We start from the raw sequence: 22,155 nt of genomic DNA, 5'->3' as shown, positions 1-22,155 counted from the left end.
TAATGTCAGGTAAAAAAGATAGCCCTGAAGGTCCAATGTGAAAATGGCTCTGCCTGAGGGCAGGAGTGAATCAAACCTCAAGGGAAGGACAAGGGAAAATGAGGATGAGGGAGGGAAGCACTGGCTGTGCTGGGAGCCGGGAGCAGCCCATCCAGCCAAAACCCAGGCTCAGATCTGTCCCATCCATGCTTCCAGTGGCTCTGAAAAGTGGGAGAAAAGAGCTGCAAAGTCAGCCTGGGGAGATGCAGCTCCCCTATGAAGGGCTTTTTTGCCCTGGGTGGGGGTGGCAGACTGTGGGTCTGCAGCAGGGAAGGGGAGAGGGGTTTGTTGGCTGAAGGAACCTGCCAGGAATTAGCATCTTGGCGTGGCAGAGAAGTAAATGGACCGTTCTCTTAATTGCAGATTTACAGCCAAGATGGGTACTGACGAGTCCATATTTCTTCAGAGGAGTTGGATGGCCGTGGAGAGAAGGCTCCCTGGAGAGATATCCAGGATATGGATGGACGTTACCCATAAATACAGTGAAATAAGTTTCCCATTAGACTTAAATCCAGTGAGGCGGCATGAATCACCTTAAACATGCATATAACTCTCCCTTATATATCACCTCTGCTGAAGCATTAATTAACCCATAATATCCATCCCTAGATGCTCCAAAAGATCTCATTCCTTGCTCCATTCCAGCATAGCAGCTGGAGGAACAAAATAATGCTTTCTGGGTCAGACCACAACCTGTGTGTTTGGCACTGCAAAAACCTGCAGTGAGTCCTCTACTCTTCCTCTGGGAATTGGCTAAGGACCTGTGGGACCACATGGCCCAGGTGAAGGCTTGGATTTGAGGGATCTTCTTGGTTCTTTAAGGTACTCATATGCTCAAGAATTTTGCGTGTTCAGTGCTGATTCTGATGGCAGGACCCGGCAAGCCCAAGAGACTTGCCTGGATTATGATTATTTTTACTTTTCATTTATTGGCTTTATACAACTCTGCCTTAAAAAATCACATTAGGTTGCACAGATTGTTTTGAACTGGACTTCCAATGACAGAGAGGCAGCTGAAAGAGTAGAGCAAGGGAAATAAAGAAAAGGCACTAAGCAAATAAAAGGGCTGTTTAAGGTGGCTGCATCCCCAGCTGGAGCTCCTGGTACTTGTGTTGGTGCCAGGAGAAGCAGAAGCCAAAAACAGAGAAAGAAAGGAAACTAAGTGGAAAAGAGAAATTAATCCTCAAGTAACTGAGAACAGGTGCTTCATTTGGGCTGTTGGATGTGAATGTGCTGCAGTTGGTTGCTCTATCGACAGGGGAATTCAATAAGTGAGTCTGGTGCACTGATGACAGAGCTCAGAGAATGAAAACCCATGTAAATTAACTCCCTTCCACCAGACTGTGCTTTATTAAAAAGCACAAATTGTCAAGGCGATACCTTGAAGGTCACAGCTCCAGCAGCTTGGGCAAAAAAACCCTCAAACCTGAACCTCCTGAATGTGCAACTAAAGAGACTTGAGTTAAAATCCTTTATTCCTCCTCTGCTGACAGGAGGCTGGTGCCTGCCTGATTCCTATGATGAGAATGTGCTTGCTGGGATCTCCAGGCCATGAGAAAAGATGAAGGAAAGGTCTCTAGAGCTTCCCTCACTACCAGGAGGGTGGCAGAGGAAAGCGAGCCTTTGCTTGGGAGGACTCAGCTCCAGAGGCATGCTGCTCATTCCAGGGCACCCAAACCTCTGCTGGAAGTGCTGTAAGGATCTGCTAAAATGAGCCAACAACAAATTGCTTCCTCTGCTCTCAGTGCAAGGAAGAAGCAGATCAGGAATGGCACCTCCCAGAAGGGTCTCCAAGCAGCAGTCCTAAGCAGCAACCCTTGATTTAAGTTTGCAGCTAAAGGAATAGCCTCACCCAGTGGGTAGCTCCTGTTGAGCTGGGGCCTCTGTGGGGCATCCAAGGGGAGCTGGGAGGAGCAGCAATCATGACACCCCCATGTCCTGCTGGGGTTGATCTCTGCTGCTGTAGACAAAGTTACGGCATCCTGACTCCCTTTAGTGCAGGATGAGGTTTCAGAAAAGAGTTAAGAGCATCATGTCAAATATAATTATGAGACAATAACAGCCTATTAGTTCCAGTGCCTAATTTTAAACCTCAGACTGTCTAGAAACCCTCAGTCTGCTTTTAGAAGAGCTGTCATCTCCTCAAGTTATAAATAAGAAACATAGAGAATGAATAATCTCTGCCTGTCCTAGGGCCAAATACCACCTTCCAGAAAAGGTAGAATTCCCATTTCATCATTTACTCATTGGAATTTTTGTTTCTGGCTAAGTGTGATCAATTTCCCCTGGGATGAGCAGGCTAACACAAGGACTTTATCTGCTTTGACTCTGAGCCACTGCAATTACTTGAAAAGGCAAAGGTGTAGGAGAGAAGCACCATCCTCTGAGCAGCTCAATCCATTCCTCACTTATCCCAAATTTGAGCAGTTCTCCCTTCTTTCAAAGCATCCCCTCTTTCATCTCCCCCCTCTGTGCACTCTTGGCTTCCTGTACTCACCCCGACTCCTTGCACTGGAACATCCTGGTCAAGTTATCTACGGAGAAAAAGCGAACTGGTTATGTGGGCATGAGCTGATAGCAAGGTTTTATTGTTTGAAAGTCTTTCGTGAATGTTACACGTATGCAAATAAAACCTTTTAATTTTAAAACACTGTTTGGATAACTGTAATAAAGTGCTACACAAAATACACCCCCCACAAGCCTGTGATGTAGAGTTGAATATTGTATGTATGAATGATGCATCAAAAGTAGCCCATATACTGAGTCAGGATATCTTCCACTAATGAAGTCCCTAAAGAAATGCACCACAGACCTTCTGAGCTGAGATAATATGACGGCTTGGATTTATCAAGAGATAGCTAAAATAGCGTTAGATATAAGATCTTCCTAGGAAAATTCACCAAAGAAGCACATAAACATCAAAGAGCCTTAACTCATAACTGCTATAAAATATTCTTATGTTTGGATTGATAAGAAAGTAGGGTAGTGCCCTAGATGCATAGCTATGAGGAGTAGTGTGACCTTAAAGTGTTGTGCCTTTGTCTTACAGAATTACAAACATTTTGAAATGAATTAATTATTTCCTTACAAAAATATCTCACTTTTTAATTTGCAGATCTATAGTGTGTGGTCAAATATAGTTGATTTTTCACTGTTGACCAAATGCAAACAGTAATAATGCTCAAAGGTTGCATATTAAATTGATCTAGAAAATGTCTGATGTTTGCTCTCAAAATACTCCTACTCATATAAGTGAGACAAGCTAATTCTTTATCAGACCTTATCATATGAACATAGTCCCTGTCACAGACCATTCCACATGATGAAATCCTAAGTTCCCATCTTCATTTCTTATCATGAAATAATTAGAATATTTCATTTCTGCACACTGAGTCACAAACAATGATAAAGAGCCAGTAATTCAATTAGAAAGCAGATTATTTTTTTAATGAGCAGCTATGCATTGTGATATCAGCATTCAAGCACAATGTTAAAAAGTAAATGTTTGCAGGCTTGCTAGCAACTTTGCTGAGCTCTCTGGAAAACATTGACTTTTTGGTGCTCAGCCTGGAATGTCTCTGGTTAAGCTGTGGGCCCCTGTCTTTGCAGGGTGCTCGAGGTAACATATTCAGGTCACATTTGGCAACTGAAAATTAAGTGGTTATGGAAACACATTTCAGTAGCAACTCTGTGTGTGTGTGTGCTTTCCAAACCCTCCTCCATGCTGGAGGTGCTGGGAGCATTGAGCACCTTCCTAACTGCTCCTGGGGACAAGGAGCCGAGCCTTGTCTTCGGCCTGCCCTGCACTCCTTCCCCCAAGGAGCACAGCAATCTGTGCTCTTGCATTCTGAGTATGTCCTCTCCCAAAAATTCCTGGTGGCACAGCCGTGCTGGGCGAACAGGAAAGGTTCTGCTGCCCGTGCTTCAGCACGTGGCACTTGAAAACAAAGTTATCAGAATAAAGCTTTTAGCTATAAATTGCAGGTATTAAAGATCCATGTGATAATTGTCTTATCTGGCTCCAAATGTGCTTATGATGCTGAGAGAGGACAAATTGGATTATGCCTGAAACAGGCTCTTCCATTTTCATAAATTACCCGGCAAAGCAGCGAGGGCTCAGAAATGCAGGTGCCTTTGCTTTTGACAGCCTGTGATTTTGCTGAAGGATCTTGTGGAAGAGAACAAGCAAACAAACAAACAAACAGCCAAAGGTCTTTTTAGGAGGAAGGGGTGCAGAGTTAAAAAGCAAAGTGGCAAAAAGTCAAATGAAAGTAGCAAGGCTACAACAGAAGAATGGGGAGAATATTATAGTGAATATCCCCAAAATAGGAGAATTTTTGAAGGTATGATTATCAGAGGAGAACTAGTCTGTGTCCCTTAACTCCCATAATCTGGAGCCCCCAGATCTAGCTATTTTTCTCCCCCCACTTCTCTGTATTTTGGTGCTTGCTGCTGGAATGTGCAGATAGAGGCAGCGGTCAGCTCTAGTGTTCTGCTGCATGGAACCATTGCCTTTGCTCCCAGTACCCCGAAAGTCACAGGAAACAAAATCTTTCACTGAGTTTCTTCACCCTGGAGTTCATTTTTTGCCCTGATCATGTTGGCTAAGTCATGACTCTGACAGAAGCCACCATGCAGGGGCAGAACCATCAGCATTATGAAAAATGCTGGACCTGGTCTGTGCCTCAGTGGCAGGAAGGAAATGCAGTGGGCGTATGTTATTTTACATATATTATTCTAGCTGTTGAAAGGCAAGTGGGAACAAAAGTGACAGGAGATCTGAATGGTGTTTTAAACCATGGAAGCTCTTTCAAAATACAGTAAGGAATTCAAAATAGCTGTAATAAATATGAAAGCTTTTAGGGCTCTGTTATACATTAAATCTTGAAAGTGTTTGGTTAGCGATTTGCCATATCCCTGACACAGATGATTTTTTCATTTCTCCATCTTTCTTACACTTTAAACTTCTCTTTTTGGAGAAGAAAGGCTAAAATATTTATCTCAGAACAGGCTTCTGAGTTCATAAAATATGTTTTAAGTTATTTCTCCCCTTTTGTCTGCTTTTTGCAAAAACTGCTTGGTAAGGTCTTTGGAGAACCTAAGTGGATTTTCCTCTCATTGGTTTGCTCACAGCGCTCATTGTTGAGCATTATTGGTATTAAAAAAAAAAACCAAAAAAACAACCAAAAAACCACAAGGTTTTAGGAAGAGAAACTTAGAAAGGAAACCAGGATAGAACCAGGAAAGGGTTTGCACAGAGAGACCAGGGATGACCGGGCTGATCCCTCTTTCTTCTGCTCACCTCCCACTTGTGCTAAGGGAAGCCAGGCTAGTACATGATACTGAAATTTTACTGTCTTCAAGGCTGCTCTGTCTAAAGCCAACTGCTTTCATTTTTAGGGCAGTAAATTGCTGGCAGCAGAGAATAAAAAGACTGAACTTTCTTTATTAGCCTGAATTTTCTTTATGGGTCTGCCAAAGGGCTGGGTTTTTTCCATTCAGTTCTGGCTCTCTTCATGCTCCCTCCCCATTTTCTGCTGATTTTTCTTTGCCGGCAAGCATAACTAAAGTCCTTAAAAATTAGTGTGGGGCTTGTTTCTCCCTGTCACCTACCTGCTTACTCTAGACATAGTCATTGGCACCTGGCAGCACAACAGCCATTGAGCAGCTGAGCAAATACACAATTTATTGCTGGTTGTTTCCAGGTGGGAGAGAATTGAGCATCAGAGCCTCATAGCTTCAGAGTAATCCTATTTATGTATTAGGAATTTATATGAAAAATACCAGTTTCACAGACAGGGAAACCAGAGTAAGAGGTGCTGTTGCTATGCCCAGCACCCAAAGTGACCCAGCAGTGGCCTCCAAAAGCTTCATTCCAGGCTCTCCTGCAGCCTTGTTTGTGCCATCATCTCTGTAATGCATCTCTGCTCCTCTTCTTCTCTTTCTCACACACTTAAAAGCATCCCTTGCTTGTCACCCACAGGTATTCCAAACAATATTAGTGAAACCCCTTTTCCCACGTCATTTGTGTTCTCAAGTATCCTTGTGGCAGTGTCTGGGTGTATTTTGGGGAGAGGTCCACACAGACCAAAGGAAATAGAGCTGAAGAGAGCAATTAGAGACAAAACCAGCAAGGAGAGGGTGCTCTGCTTAAATCTTTGCACATCTCCCTCATTCATTCCCCCTAAGGCAACATCTTTATTGTGGTCTTTGCTCCTACACAAGCCCACACATCATTATAGTTGTTTACATACCATCACTAGCAATAATAATAATAGCTAAGTAATAATTCTTCATTTGAATGTGATGAACGGCTGCATCTCTCAGTAAAAATAAATACATGGGGAAAGGGAAAATACATCATTGTTACTAGCAAATGAGGCATAGTGCAAGAAATTAAAATATCTGGCTTATGGAGAAATGGGGGGAAAACAACCTTGCAAGGAAGTGTTAAACCAACAGGCATAAAGGATCATTTATTGAACATAAGAGAAATTAATAGGGAATAGGGAAAATTAAGAGAGATATAAATGTTTGCTGAAGTTCTTTATAAGTGAGTACCAGCAGGCATAAAATTAGAGCTCAAGTAAGAAAATAGGTTACAGTTTCATTCTTCAGCTGACACACTCAATTTGTACAGATTTTTTTAAAGTTTTCTACATTTTTGAAGGATAAAACCCATCCCATTGGGAGACACCCCATAAGTTTCCAAAGGCTCAAATGCCTGTCTCTGTAATACAGCAGGCAAAGTTAAAATTCCCCTTTCTGAGTTGCAGGAAGACCTATGCAGCTCTCTGAGCACTATGGCAGTCACAGCCCTGCCGAGCTCCGAGGGCTGGGTCAGCATCCTCCTAACCCCTGCAAACATACTCCACAGGGCACCAGTCCTCCTCTACCAGCAATTTCTCTATCATTTGTGGAGCAATCAAAGGGAGAAGACAGAGGAAAACATCCCACCTTGGGGTGCTCCACGCTCTCCCCCTGTGCCAGGCCCTTGCAGCACCCTGCCTGCTGGCCAGGCTCCCCCGTCTCACCCCCAGTGCCCTTTGACAACCCTGCTGGGCCAGGCAAAGCCAAGGATTTCAGGGGTTAATACCCTATCAAGGTTCAAAGGCAGGTCAGGGAAATGCTTCCAGTAGAGAGCTGATAAGGCAAAGCTGAGCCTGCTCAAGCTCAAGGCTTTAGGAGGAAAGGAAGGAGAGGGAAGCAGCCTGTTTGCTTGGGGCAGGGTGACGTGGGGTAGGAAGAGAAGAGTCATGGCTCATGTTATGTGCTGCTCTTACACCTTTCAACACTTGGCATTGGCATTTTTGGGCCAAAGGTCCATGCAGCAGGTGCTCTGGCCAGACTGGTCCCTCTCTGCTTTGGGCAGAGATGATTTTGCTCAGACCCTGCTGTAGGGTCACTGGCTCCAGCCCTTGCCTCCGTGGGCTCTGCTGGTCTCCCCCTTTTCCTCCTGCAGAAGCAATTGTGCTGTACTGGGGGCAGAAAGGGTGCTGGGCAAGGGGAGATTGAACCATTAGGGCTCTTGAGTGCTCTGGGCATCTAGAAAGTCAACTTATTCTCTGGTGGGATCAGGTTGTAGTTTTCAGTCCTCAAATGTTTTGGTTTTATCTGGTGAAGTGCCAGAGAGAATTTAGCTCTCTCTTTCTGAAGCTGGCGTAGCTGGTTTCATGACTTTGACAGAGCTGTCTGTACCAGCAAGGGGGGAAAGCAAATAGGTTGGAAATATTCATTTAATAGCACTCTAAAGCAGCTTGTCCACAAACTGCTGCACAGCCAGAATATGTAGTGGAGAGGGGGCATAATGTTTCAACTTTTTGTCTTTTTTTCTAATTGCTTACAAGCTCATGCTCAAAAACTCTCATGCTTGTACTCTCTAGTATAAATATGTCAATATTGAAATCATGCTGTTATTATACTTCTAAGTATTTTTCAATAAAGAGGCTGCAGGATAACTCTGCCAGCATCTGTCTTGATGAGCTTTAAGAGATGAGCTTTAACACAGCAGAAAGCAAGAACCTAAGACTTGTTTCATCAAAGGGAGTCTATATTTCTGTTTAATGTTTTTCTTCCCCTCCTGAACCGTTTACAAATGGCAATTTAGCCCCTGGTCTTTGTCAACATGTTCCAGCCACAAAGCCTTCAAAAATGGCCAGAAGTGCTCCTTTCTTTTTGCATTAGAGATAACTATACTGTTTGAAAACAAAAATTCAGGACTGAGTCAGAGGCATGAAAGCAAGTGATAACAATTAGGAACTGCTACTCATCTTTGATGTTCAAGGAATTGTTCACTATTTGTGCAACTATCCCAAGCCCTGGTTGTCCTGTGTGTGGGTCTGGTCTGGAGGGAAGGCAGAGCACCAATCTGTCTCAATTTGCAGCAACATGGAGAAATAAATTCAAGGGCTACTGAAGTGAATTTTACATAAATGTTGCAATAAAGTAGCTTCTGCAGACATATATATTGACACCAGAAAGCAAGAGAGTTTTAGCTGTGTCTCGGGAGCGTGTGTCATCAGTTGCTTTACTATTGCTATTATCACATGTGTGAGTATATCCATGCTGGAAAAAGGCAGAGATTTCTGAGTTGTGGTAAACAGTGGTAGAGTAAAAGAATTAACATCCATATTTAATGAAGCTACATCGTATCCTTATAACACTTTTTTCTGAATTAAACTGCTCTAGCTTTAGATTCCCTTTAGGTTAGCAGGCAAGAAATCTCTCGTGGTGCCTGCAATTAATCATGAGCCCAGACTACACTATTTCATTTTGGCAGAAATCTAGAGCATGCATATTTGTTAAAACTTAGTTCAGCCTTTACTTTTCTTTCCTATTTTATTTCCAGAGAACTGGGAAAGGCCTCTTTACCCCTGTAGTAATGGAAATACCCCTGTAGTAATGTAGTAATCCGGGAAAGGCCTCTTTACCCCTGTAGTAATGGAAAGGCTGGATCAGGCTGGGATCTTGATCTCCTGGAATTCTGTATCGAGCACCAATTTCTGACTGAAAATTTTTTACTATAACAACACATGATAAGTTGGGTGCTGTGATTTTTTTTTTTTTTTTTAAATAAAGTGAAGGCATCAGAACAGGAAAATGAAGACTTCTTAGTTTAACCATGAGAGGAAATATGGGGTACCGGGAGGTTAAGCTCTGCAATAAAAATGGAGGAGCACAAAGTTCGGTGATTTTATTAAACACAAATAAAAACACAGACTGCAGCCTTTATCTTTCAGGGAGCAGAAAAGTCTCCTGTTAGGGGTGAATTTGCCACAGGTGTCTTGTAAAAGGAGATGGGACACACTGCCAGGTGGGAAAACAGCACGTTGGCTCCAGTCTCTCACATGCTGCCACACCAGCTGTCCCAAGCAACTTGGGATTTCCTGTAGTACATTCACAAATCTTGGACCCTTTGTTAAAATGGTGTTACTTGGACAAAGGTTTCAGCAGAAGCAATGTGCAGAACTAGTCCCAGTCTGTTACATGTGGTGACAATAGGTGAATTTATTCTAAAGGCCTCCCTGGACTCTAGGGCTTGTAGGATTCCTCACTGTCACCTCTGTGCCTCCTTGGCTCATGTGTTCTCCTGCCTGGGTCTCATGGTGCTGTGTACATCAGTGGTCAATACCACATTTTAAAAGCTTTAAATCTGGCAACCATATGGTTACTGCAGTCAGAGAAGATACAGAAACTCATAATTTCTGTTGTGTCTTCCTTCACTCACCGCATCTCAAAAATATCCCATCATCTCCTCTCCAGCACCGCATGGCAGAAGTTGCTGTGAGATTAATGAAGACATTTAGCCTTTGTAAATAAGATTGTTGGGCCATCTTAATTTTCTCTAAGGACTTCATAACCCCAAATTTAAATCTGACTTAGAAAAGGTCACAGAAAGAGAAAACCTAGGAGAGGAATGGGGTGGCAATTAGGAGCATGTAACTGGAATAATTCTTCAATTTCCATGCATGATGAAATGAATCTGTCCTGGCAGAGCTAGCGCGAAGAGAGGATCTGTTGCTGTACGTGTTTGTGGAATGTTTGTATCACCCAGCAGGAAAGACAGAACTATTTGTGTAGCAGCATGTTGGCAATATTTCCACATTTGATCTGTTCCCTAAAAATGTTTGGGTGTGTGGTTGTGCCAAGGTCCAGATGGTGGATTCACATCCATATCTGGAGAAAAGAGGTTTAGGCCCTGCTGAGGTGTTAGTTTTTAAGCAAGTTTAAAACTGCTCAGAGCTAAGAATACTCTGCAGGTGAGAGTCTTGCAATAATCTAAGGTGAAAAGGCACAGAATATTCCATAAAACAGCTGCATCATGAGCCTTAATTCAACACTGAAGAAGGGGACAACACATCCCTTGGTTTGGATCCCGTTAAAAAGATGGGAAACAAAATCAGCTGAGAATGTGCAATCACAGAGTACAGAACAAAGGTCCTTCAGGAATGATGTAAGTGAAGTTGGTCACACCTTGGAGATAGATGAGAGACTCCAAGATATTCCCATTCCTATTTTCCTAAGGTTCACGGGGATGCTCAGGAATGGCACCCATTAGACCATTGGGTCCAGAGAACATTTAAGGGCAAAGGTTTGCCCCTTTGCAATGTCCACACGCACAGAAGCTCACAAGGTTCAAAGCTTGAGGGGGTGGTGGGAGTCAGAATGGATTCTCTTGAATAATTATCTTTTCTGGAACATGATCCACCGAGTTAAGGGAGTTTTTTGCAGTGGTTGGCAGCTGTGGGCTTCTCAGGGCTCCTCTGAGCAGTGTTAGAACAACTGCTTTGGGGTTTCTTGCTGTTCTTGCTGCACAGGACTCGTATTGGGTTATTTGTTGTTGTCCTTTTTGTTGGTTTTCTTTTTGTTTGCTTGTTTTTAATTTGAACCCTTTTTGAGCTTCTGAAATATGACCCTTTTCAGCGCATTGAGTCCAGGCTGTACCTGCTTTTATCATCTCTGACAGCTCATTTGTACTCTTGTAAGCTATTGTATCCCATTCTTAGCAGCTGAAAGATTAGTTCTGGGAACTATTTACCCTTTTCCAGTGGATCCTAAGGCATGTGATCCATTCAGTCATGATCAAGAAGCTGTAATAAATGGGGCACTTCTTCCACTGACCCTCTCTATCCTCTTGATGTAGCACTCTTGCAGGTTTGCTAAGGTGCTGGGTGATTAATGTAGACAGGAGGAAACCCAGAGCAGGGGCTCAAGCTTTACCACTCATTTTGATGTAAAATGTGTAGGAGCAATAATTAGGGTGACAACCTGGGATTTAGGAAAGCTGTATTCAATTCCCTGCCTGGCCATGTGTGACGTTGCACCTCTGTGCCACGGCTCCAAAGCCATAGAATGGGACAACTGTACTTTCCCACTTCATGTGGCTCTTGGGAGAATAAATGTCTTTAAATCTGTACAGTGTTCAGATAACCTGACAATGAGATCATATAAGTGGATTGCATAGAGAAGGCAGAATCCAAAGGAGGTGGCTTTAAAGTAATGTTAACATCTATCTTCTTGAGTTTGAGTCTATGAGAAAAGAAAGCTCTTTATCAGTATTTCAGGCTATTCATCATCTTCCTGATCCCTCCATTGTTCGGGATGTTCCCTGGCCCTGAAAACCCATAAGAGCTTTGTCATGAACTGCATATTAGAAGAAATATTTCTTCCATTTGACACAACTTCTGGAGCTGACATTTTCTTTAGGATCTTATATTTTCTCCTAAACTAACAGCAGTTAATAGAATACAGTGATGATTTCTACAAGGTGTTCTGTAACTCAGAGGAATACTTCTCAGATCTGAACTTTGCTCATCTTTCTAGATGTCTTTCCTGGGCTCTAGAGATAGGCCAATTCCAGTGATTAAGAAGTTCTGTTCGTATCAGCACTATTCAGATTTTCAGCTGCTTTATCTCTGTCGTGCTTTCAGTCCCAGCTGAAATCAAGAAGTAGAAAGGCAAATTGAATGAGAGTGATTGTTATTAATTAAAAGAGAAAGTTAAAGGGTTATTCAAACTTTTTTTGGTGTCTCAAAAACCCCTCTTTCAGATATGTGATGTCTCAAGCTTCTTGAACAAGTGGATATCTATCCCTTCTTTATCTGAGTCCACTCAAGCATGCCACTGAGTTGTTATGGGCCCCATGTAGCTTTATCTGTACCAGTTCTCCCAAACTCTTAAACTATTTAATTAAGATCTTTTTAGGGACTGGAAAACTGCCACTAAATTTGAAATCTGTCATGGTAATTTCAAGGCTAAAGGAATTAAATTTAACAAGAGATATTATTCCTAATTATTACCCTATCTCCAGCCTGTTGCACTTGCCTAAATTCGTAAAAAGTTTTGTTCCTTTCACAGCCACCTGATCATCAGAATTTTAATTAAGGCTAATCAGGATGTCTGAACCGTGACTGCCCATAGATTGCTCTCTTTGGCTTAATGGTAGGTGTTCATCTCAAAGCCTCATTGTGTTTGTTACTTGGGGTGACACAGCTGTCATGGTTTCCAGTTTTGATATAGCTTTCCCTTAAATTAGCTGAATTGAATGAACTGAACTGAATTTGCAATTTCAGAGTAGATTGCCATTTTTTTCTGTATTATGGCAGTTTTGCAACTGGCTACAGCCTTTTTGGAACACTGACTGTTGCCACTGATACCATATTTAGATGCAGGGCCTGATTTTTATCCCAGGAAAGTATAGATGAACTGCTTATACTGGCTACTTTTTTTGTTAGTAATTTAGGTTATTGATTCCTGCAAATATTTTCATTGATTCCCTATAATTGCTGGTGTCAAGTTTTTCAGTGGTATTTAATAAACTCCTCTGAAATTCTTAATACTATAAGTATTATTACAAAGAATAAATTCACATGTGTGAAGAAGAGAGTGGGACCTCTGCATCTGTGCTTCAAGGGGTGAATGTCCATTAAAGAACAGTGGTTGCACATCACAGCTCTCTCAATGAATAGGAAAGGAAAGGTTGGATGGGACAGATTTGTCACCAACTCATTCCCATTTATGATGTTGTTGCCTGTCCTTCGTTTTCCCGTGGCAAACATTTTGCTTTAGAGGCATTGTTTTCTCTTGATTTCATTTTCAGTAAAGATGCCATTTGCAGAGGAACGTGAGGACAGCTGTACTGGTTCTGATGATGGTTCCCATTACCTGACTGTCTCTGGGGTCAACCAGGAACAGGCTCCCAAGGCACAGGGCAAAGACATCTTAACAAATACTGGTACATTCCTAATATATTCTCCCAGCTCTTTGTAGTCAAGACCAGTGACTTTCTGAGTTGGAGGCACATGGTACCGGTCTTCAACAGCCTAAAATACATTTTCCTCCCTGAACTTTTCCAGAGGGGTTGTTGCAAGACATTTGACCATGCAAAGTGTTGATTCCTAAAGATTTTTGAAGGCAGTATTGAAAATGGGAGTGTTTTTGCAAAGGAGGGGCGTGTTGGGACAGTCTGTGCTGCAGGATGGGAGGTAACTGTGCCACTTCTTGGGTTTTATTCTCCAGGGGTTATAATAAGCAGCTTGGCACTGTGGCTGCTCTTTGTAAGTGATACTCAGGGAAACGCAAAACTTATCACCAACACAATATATTATCTGAAGTTGAACAAGAAAGCAATTATGGCACCAGATTGCCATTAGCAGGTAGAAAAAAAACAAGCCCAAGGTTTCTTCTGCATCTCAGCTTGTGGGCTGACATTCAGATAAGATGAAAACATCATAACTTCCAGTGATTAACTGTGAAACATTGGAAATGAGTGTTCACAAGTGAACTGGTCCTCAAATACAGCCTTAAATACTTTCATCTAGGCACTTCTTTTTGAATAGCACAGCCTTCTGTGACACCGTGGAGCATTTTTATGTGCAGACTTAATTGAAACAGTCTTATTTATAGCTGTGAATATTCATTCTTCCTAAAGGTGATTCTGAGGGACGCTAATAAATGTTCTCACTTTCCTTTGCATTAGCTAACGATCTGGAAAACAAATATACTGCCATTCCCTGGGAACCCAATCTTGCTGTGCTGGACTATACTGGATGAAAGTTGTATTTCACCTTCCATTTGTTAATTATTATTCCCATCTCTCCAGTGCCTGAGGTTCCTGCCGTGAAGCATAAGGCACAGCCCCGATGTCCATGTCCCAGAGCTGGGAGTTTAACTCTGAGGCAGGAGACGACAGATGGAGCCAGAGAGACAAGTACAAGGAGATAATTAGACTGAATCCATCAATGCAACTGCCCATGGTCTTTGTGCACTGCCATGGTGGCAAAGGATTTTGGCTGAGGAGAGCTAAAGGGGAGTCTTGTGAGATGCATGTGATAGACCATCCCAAAATATTACCTTTGATTCTGAGAAAGATAATTTTAATCAGTTAGTTATTTTTATCACTGATCAATAATTGTTCTTTACAGCTGTCGGTTTAGCCATGATTTTTCAGGTTAAAGCTTGGCTTATCCCATGTCAAAGGAGACATCAACCCTTCATGCAGCTGTAACACAAAGTGGAGCTGCAGCTTTTCCCAGGATGAGGTACCACAACATGGACATATGAACTGTCCAAAGCTGCAAGCTGACTGTGCCTTTCTGTGTAAATTTTTGCTTCTGCAGTGATGATGTGTCACCATTTAAATTGCCAGAAACAACCAGGACACGTGGCAGTATCCTTTAGCTCAGTTCTTTTACATAACTGAATGCAACATTGCACTGCAGTGAGGGATTTGGGGAATCTGAGCCTATCCCTGGCACTTACTGCCTCCTTTCTCAGCCAAGGAGAGAGGAGTGATACTGGCATAGGGAGATGATGAATTCTGAGATTCCACGGACCAGTGCTCCCGTGAGCTGCCTGAAGTCTTAAACTGTGTTGCTTGGAAAAGTTCTGCACTGGGGCTACTCTTGCATGGGGTCCCCAGCTCCTGCTTAGGGAGATCCCTGGGTAAAATGAGTAATAAAGGATGAAAAATTATCTCAGTCAGCACTCTCCTCTAATGACTCTGGGCAAGTGATTTCAGTCTGCCTCATAGACATGTACTGAACCCAGCCTCCATTCTCAACAAAAGCCTTGTGACAATAAATGTTATTAAACCAGGAAAAGTGTAACACAATGAAATTCAGAGCCTAATGCTGGGAAATAGCTGCTGGCTTCCAAGATTTTTCAGGTACCCAGTATTCTTCTCTGAAAACAAGAGGTGCAGGGCTTTCATCTGTAGATGTAATTTTGTGCCTATGGTGAACTGCACCCAGGTAATTTGGCTGAGACCATCTTAGGGAGCACCAAAATGTTCTGCTTCTGCCTCAAACCAGAGAGCTCATTTGAAAATCAGGCTGGTGTGAGGACTCAGTGGAGCTCAGTGCACAGGAGAGCTGCCATTCCTGACTGGTCCTGAGCAATGGGCAGGGTATTGTCACAGGTATTGACAGACTCCAGCAATGTCTAACTTTTGGAGATTATATCAAGTTCTGACTTGAAGCAACTTTGGAAAGTCATGAACAGACCAGCAGTGGAACAAAAAACCTCTTAACAGTAAATCCAAACTTGCTCACACCTTCTCTAATTCTTCTCTCTCCTTCCAAAAGTGCCTCCCTCTGCAAGCTTTTGCAATTACCTCTCATTAGGCATTGACAATGCAGGAAGAGAAAGCATAAATTGGAAGCATGAATCATATCCCAATTTAGGCTGTCTCTTCTGCTAATAAAAAAGCATATGCTTCTCAGATACTCCTCTGCACTAAGGCTGAGAAGGAAGGCAGTGGAGGGAAAGTGGAACAATACAGTCTTTTACAATGAAGTGGTTCCTGTTTTCCTTTAACAAGAGAATGATAAATTAGAAAATTTTCTTCTTGGAACTGTCTTCATCTTGTTCCAGGTATTTGCCTAAGCCAGTTCTCCATATCCAAATATGTAGAAGGAAGTTTGGTTTCTGGTGATGTGTCTGTACATCTGGGGTGAACTCTGCAGCTCAGGTCCGGATTGTGTGTGCTCAATCAGGTCAATTGTGTGAGCAATCCTTACGTAATAATTTGCATTTTACAGCTGAGGAAATAGCAGTGCCCTGACAGAGCTCGTGGAAAGGGTTATATGAGACCATTGCAGTAAAGGGAACTTGTCTTTGTCACCTGCAAAATCCTTCTAGCCCTAAATTCCTGAGCTCACAACCTCAAAAAGAGTATTAATATTTTTTGAGGGCTTCCAGCACCATGATGATGGAATAAGTCAGTGGAACAAAAGGACTTCTTTAAACAGACAGTAAGGATCTAAGAATCCAAACACCATCATCTCCAAATATTCAGTCCTTTCCAGGAATCAGTGGAGGCTCTGTGGGTTAGGATTAGATTGTTGTAATGCTCAACTGGCAGTATAAAGCCAGCACTTATGAGAACATGAAGAGATCTTTCAAAATCACATGAAAAACACCAGTCAGTGATGATATCCTAGAGAGAAATAAAGTAACCCAGATAGGCTGAGGGCAAAGTGGAATAATCCAAATTTTTTGTTTTGGAAAAAAAATTTTAAATTGTTCTGCTCTGGTGTTTGGTAGAAGCTTCCTGTTGGGTACTAAAGTCATAGACTTTTCTGCTTAAGATCCTTACAACTACCACCTGATAAGTTATGAAACTCCATATTTAGTTTACAGAAAGTTTAAACAAGTCAAATCTATTCCACAGAAAGAATCAGGTATCAGTGAAAACAGATGTGTAGTATCAAGATGCAGATTAAATATTGATGACTGCCCAAATTCTACATGGTAGCAAAACAACCTTTGATACTCAGAACAACAACAAGGCCACTTAGAAACAACTCAGCAAATACTCAGGGAAGATCTGTTGCATGGCAAATACTTTAAAATACGCAAGCTGTTGCACCAGTTATGTTATTGCACATTTTTAGGGCTGAAACAAAAGCAAGGCAGTTGATTGTGTGCTCTTGAAACTCTATTTCTTTTCTCTTATGTTCCTACTAATGTATTGTAGAATAAGAATCTCTCAGTTGAGTAAGTGCTAAAAAAATGAGCTTCTGGAAAATGCATTACAATTCAATGCATTATGAATTCCAAAGTCTGACAAGAGCTGCAGTCAGTGGTGTGCTGGGAACTGCCTGGGAAGGAGGTAATGAACGCAAAAATCATTGTCCCTGTCTCTCTGGTGAGGCAAGCTGAGGTCCTGATGTGACTACAACAAAGGGCATTTGACCATACTAAGTAACAAAACTTAAACCCAAATTCTGGGGCATAATTAGCACCGTCTTGTGAAAGTGTCCTCACTGCTCCCCACAGGCAAAAAAAGTCCCTTTCTTCCCAGAGTGACACAAGCAGCCAAACGAAAGAACCAAGGGCTTGGGACTGCATCTTTTCCTTTCTGATTCTTCTCCTACACTGAAAATATACGGAAGTGAAAGTAAATTGAAAAGCACATTTTCTGAGTATAGAAAGTCCAGTCCTGTCCTGGTGCTCTCCAGTTGTGTCACCGCTGGCCACAAAAGCCAGCTGCTCTTAAGGAAGTGAAGCTGTGGTGTCTTCTCCACAGGGTTTTTCTCTTGGCAGGAAAACTTCCCTTGGACTCCACCTGTCTTTGGGTCAGACCTTTTGGAGTCCCAAAGGCTCTTGGAGGCTTGGAAAGGAAATAACAACAGGAATGAGGCTTTCCCATTTCACAAGTGACAGAAGAGTCCTTTTGGTAATGGCTGGGTAATAACAAGCAGAACAGCTCAGATTAGAAGCCCACAAATCCCCTTGACTGACACAACTCAGGTCAGCAGCAACAGATAATGAAAGTTATTTGAAATAACAGTGCTTATTTTAGAAGTTAATGCTTGTCTTCATCTCCTTTAAGTTCTTTTGGTGAAAAATATAAACGCTCCATCCTTCCCAGAGGCTTTCCATGCCTGCTGCATGGAGGGTATAATATGCTGATATTTCATGCTTTTTTTTCCAATTTTATACTTGAAAGGCTGAGACCTCAGCTCTAATCAGCTAATGTCTGACACTTCTGGAGGAGAGACCATGCAATGAGCCCTGAGGTGAGATGCTCTCTGGAAAGCTTTCTGGATGTTTGGGTTCTGGAGTACTGGCACTGATTGCCCGGGGAGATTTTTTAGGAAATAGCTTGAGAAATTTTTGTTGCAGAAGTTTTTCTGGAGTTGCCTCTGCTGCGAACAGCTGCTGGACTAAGGAAACTCTGAGGAGGTCCAACCTCCTTTCCATCATTTACCTTTACTTTCTTGCCTTGGTCATGGTGGTTTAGCGTTTTTGGCTTCCATGATGGTTTTTAGGAAATAGTAGCTAATGCCTCAGTGTCTTTGGGACATCCCCTTGCTTCACACATGGTCCTGCAGCCCTTCGGACCAGGCAGGTACAGGAGGAAAACCTGTCCTCTTCATGACTGAGAGGGAACAGTGTGAGCTGAGGGGGTGAAACAAATCGTGTGCTTCTCCTCTATTTAAAAACTGTACAGGAATTCCCATGCTATTTAATTAACAGATAAAAGCTGATATTATCACCTGTCATGGGAAAAGAGGAGGAGGACTGGAACCTGATCTCCTGGGAAACACAAAGCGAGAACCTGCATCATGTGAGCTGTTAGGTGGATCCAACAGACTAAGTTTATTTCCTTTATCATGAATTTCAAGGGATAGCTAAATAAACCCCCTAATGAGATCCCTGCTGAAGGGCAGCTGTTTTCAGATCTTTAAGAGTTACTGATTTCAGTCTTAAGTTGTATTGAAGCTTCTCTTAAAGCAGAGATTTCTGCTTCTGCAAGTGCTACAGAAACTTGCCTCAGGCAGATGCTCTCTCTTCCAGTCCTCAGCAACTGCCTTAGCTTGCTGCAGCTCCCTCACATGAAGTGTGAAAGGACAAAATCTGTCTGGCTGCAGAAAATCCATCCACAAGAAAGGGAGTTTAATATTCACCGAGTGCCATCCATCAACCCAGAAGTTCCCGCTTTCAGATATGAATTGATTTATTCCTTTCATTGTCCAGAACAAGCACGGCAGACACCTTGCTCTTTCTAGGCTGCACAACCCATCCAGGAGGCACTGACAAGCTAACAGGGTTTGTTTACCACCTTCCTTTATTAGATAAGCTTCAGCCAGCCAGAAAGATGTCCTGGGAATGGAATGAGGGTGGGAGCCCACAGGAACCGCGTGCCCTCGACTGGAGACACAGCTGCAGGGATAAGGAAGGCAAAAGCTTCCCATGGACACGCTGGCACAGCAGAGATGTGGAAACTTTTGTAGCACCAGCAGAAGAGAAAAGGTTTCCATTTCCTATGCTGCTCCTACCTATACTGATGTGAAAGAAGAGGACTAACCCCAAAAAGCCGCAGCGAAATGGTCAAGGATGAGATCACTATTTAAAAAGATGAAGAAAAACCCCCCAGTAATGACCTGGCCACTGCTGTTGGGGACGAGTGTGGGTTGGAATGCGGTTTTCTCTCCACAAGCACGTGAGGAGTATTCATTTGCTGCAAAGCATTTTCTCCTGAATGCTCAAGATCCCTTGAAATGCTGTCGGGAATGCAGCCAATTCCCACCTCCAGCTCCCCCCTGCCCTGTCCTTTCCCTGTGGGCTGTCCTTCCAGCAAATAAACACAAAGGGAGGGGAAGCTGCTCCTGCTGCCTCTGAAGGTCACAGACACGAGGAGGTTCATGCCGGCTCCCTGGGACAGTCAGCATCTCCTGCTTCCTGCACCTATTGACAAAAGACATATATATTTGTCAGCACTTTGGGAGAATAATGTTAATATTTGCGTGGTCTACCAGACTGATCAAGAATCAAACACTCAGCAGGTGGAAGAATAAATGGGAGCAGACAGAAAAAATTGACTCAGAGATCTGAAAACAGTGAATCTTTCCTTTGACATTCTTTCAGAGTGTGGCTCGTATTAGTGTCTCTCTGAGGCTGGACTGATATGGATGAGCTTTAAACCAGTGAAATGGAAGAAACTTTAAGCCAGCTGCAGAGCTTGTATGGCCAGCTTGTACATCACTCAGACAGCAGCTCTACTCCTGTTTTGGAGGAGGATGCACATGGTGATGAGAAAACCATGGGTACCATAAGTCTCTAGCAGCTTTTACAAACCAAGGCCATTTAAAGCAGCCTGATGGTCGTTTCACTTTGTACTGGTGGCACATTTGGCCTTTGGCCCATGCCAGAATCAGAAGGAGTGGGAAATGTCTCTGTCTGTCTTTGTCTTCCTCCTACAGCTGCACCGGGCGCCTCTCTCCCCTTAAATCTGACTTCCTCGGTGCTATTTCTGGTACAAAAGCAGGGGGTCATTGAAACTACACTGATTGCAAAACCAATGTAAAAGCGAGGAAAATGAGGTCTGTTTTTCTGTTAGCCAGAGTGTAATTCTGAACTGGAGTGAGCACGTCGCCACAAACCTGTCAGTGAACACAATGTGCGGTGATCGGAAATACCAGGGGAGGATGTGCTCACTGAGGTGTGAAATGCCTCGGCCGCCACTCCAGCGGTTCCTCTCAGCTCCAAGGACAAACAAGCAGCACCTGTGTTAATGTTCTTTGCAGCACTCAGCATGAGGGGCTGCATTTCAGGAGGAAAGTTGTGGAGTGAGCCCCTGCTGCTCCCACATCAGCTGTGTTTTTGTCTCTGTGCCTCCGGGAAGGTTTCAGCACAGTTGTTTTTCCCCCTCACCCAACACCAGCTCAGCCCAAGTAAATCTCATTCTGAGAGAGACGCAACTTTGGTTGCTGTAAACCAAGGTTAGATGTTTCACACTGCAACCAGAACTGGCAATTCCAGTGAGCTTCTTTACTACTTAAAAGCAGAATTGATTGTATAGTAGTGAGGCTGAGATCATGAAGGAGCAATTTCTCTTGCACAGACCCATCTGCGGTAGTTAGATGACCTGCTCTGTGAGCTGTAATTTAAAAACAGTGGGATAGACATCTAAACATGCCACTAAACCTTAAAAGAATTTCTAGGATCCTCCCAAAGCCCCCTAGCACACATTAAAAAACCCCATTGCTTGTGGATTTCTGGATGCAAAATTCGGGCACCCAGAGCTTTCCCTGTGCAGTCAGCAGATGTTTTTTGTTGTTTGCAGTCTGCATTCATCTGTCTCTACTCCATTCTGCTCATCTATAATCAAGTTCTGGAGCTACAAATGTGTTACTCGACAACCCACAGCCTTATGTTCGTATCATAACCCATTAATCCTGGACATGCTCTAGGGGGTTCCATTTCTGGAACGGCAGAGAGGGGGTTAATGGCTGCTGCACACACAGCTTTAACACAAATATCTTGTGTTAAAGCTGGGCAAAATCACATCACTCAAGGTGCTATTGGCAGCAATCAGCTATGGTCATAAGTAACATATTGACCTGCCAGACTGTATAGCAATCCATAACATTTGATTATCCATTTCTTGAAATAACTATTAATTGTTCATTAGCCCTTTATAAAGTATTTATATACTCATATTTCATATAAAGCATGACTGTAATGATAATGTATTTGACCTTTAAGTACAATTGATCACAAAAATCAGTAAGAAATGAGTTTTTGGAGCATTCACACCACTTTGGCTGAAAGACCTGAAGATCTGCACCTAGTCCCAGATTCATTTGGATGGGGGAGACTTTCTGTGTCTAAACACTGTGTCCTGCTAAGTTGTTCTCCTGTGTTCCCTTTCCTGATGGAGGAGACACCATGGCACTGTCAGAGCAAAACAGACTGAACCCCTCAATTTCAGATCCAGAATCAGGATGAGTCGAATCACTCTCTGCCTCTTGGATGGGCAACATGGAGATCTCCAGAGAGCTGGGGTGAAGTGAGAGCATCCCCACCCTTCCTGGAACTGAAGGCTGCTCTGATCCACCAAAACACTTGAGGATATGCTTAAAGTGAAGAGTTGGATGGAGCTGTAGCATTTAGCCAGGACAGGGAAAACACACAACTCTGTGAGGGGAGAATTGTGAAGGGAGCAGTGTGGTTTGAAGGGCATCTAAGTGCGTGGACAGCCTGAGGGTATTTAGATGTCCACACATGGAGCCAGGAGCTTAGATACCAGTGTAGTACACTCTTCTTCACATCAAGAGATCGGAGGAACCTTGGAAATTTCAGAAGGACATTCCATTGTCAGGAAAC

The sequence above is a fragment of the Corvus brachyrhynchos genome, unplaced genomic scaffold (assembly GCF_000691975.1).
Source record: "Corvus brachyrhynchos isolate BGI_N302 unplaced genomic scaffold, ASM69197v1 scaffold97, whole genome shotgun sequence".
In the NCBI taxonomy this organism is placed as follows: Eukaryota; Metazoa; Chordata; class Aves; order Passeriformes; family Corvidae; genus Corvus; species Corvus brachyrhynchos.
This window is presented reverse-complemented; position numbering follows the sequence as displayed.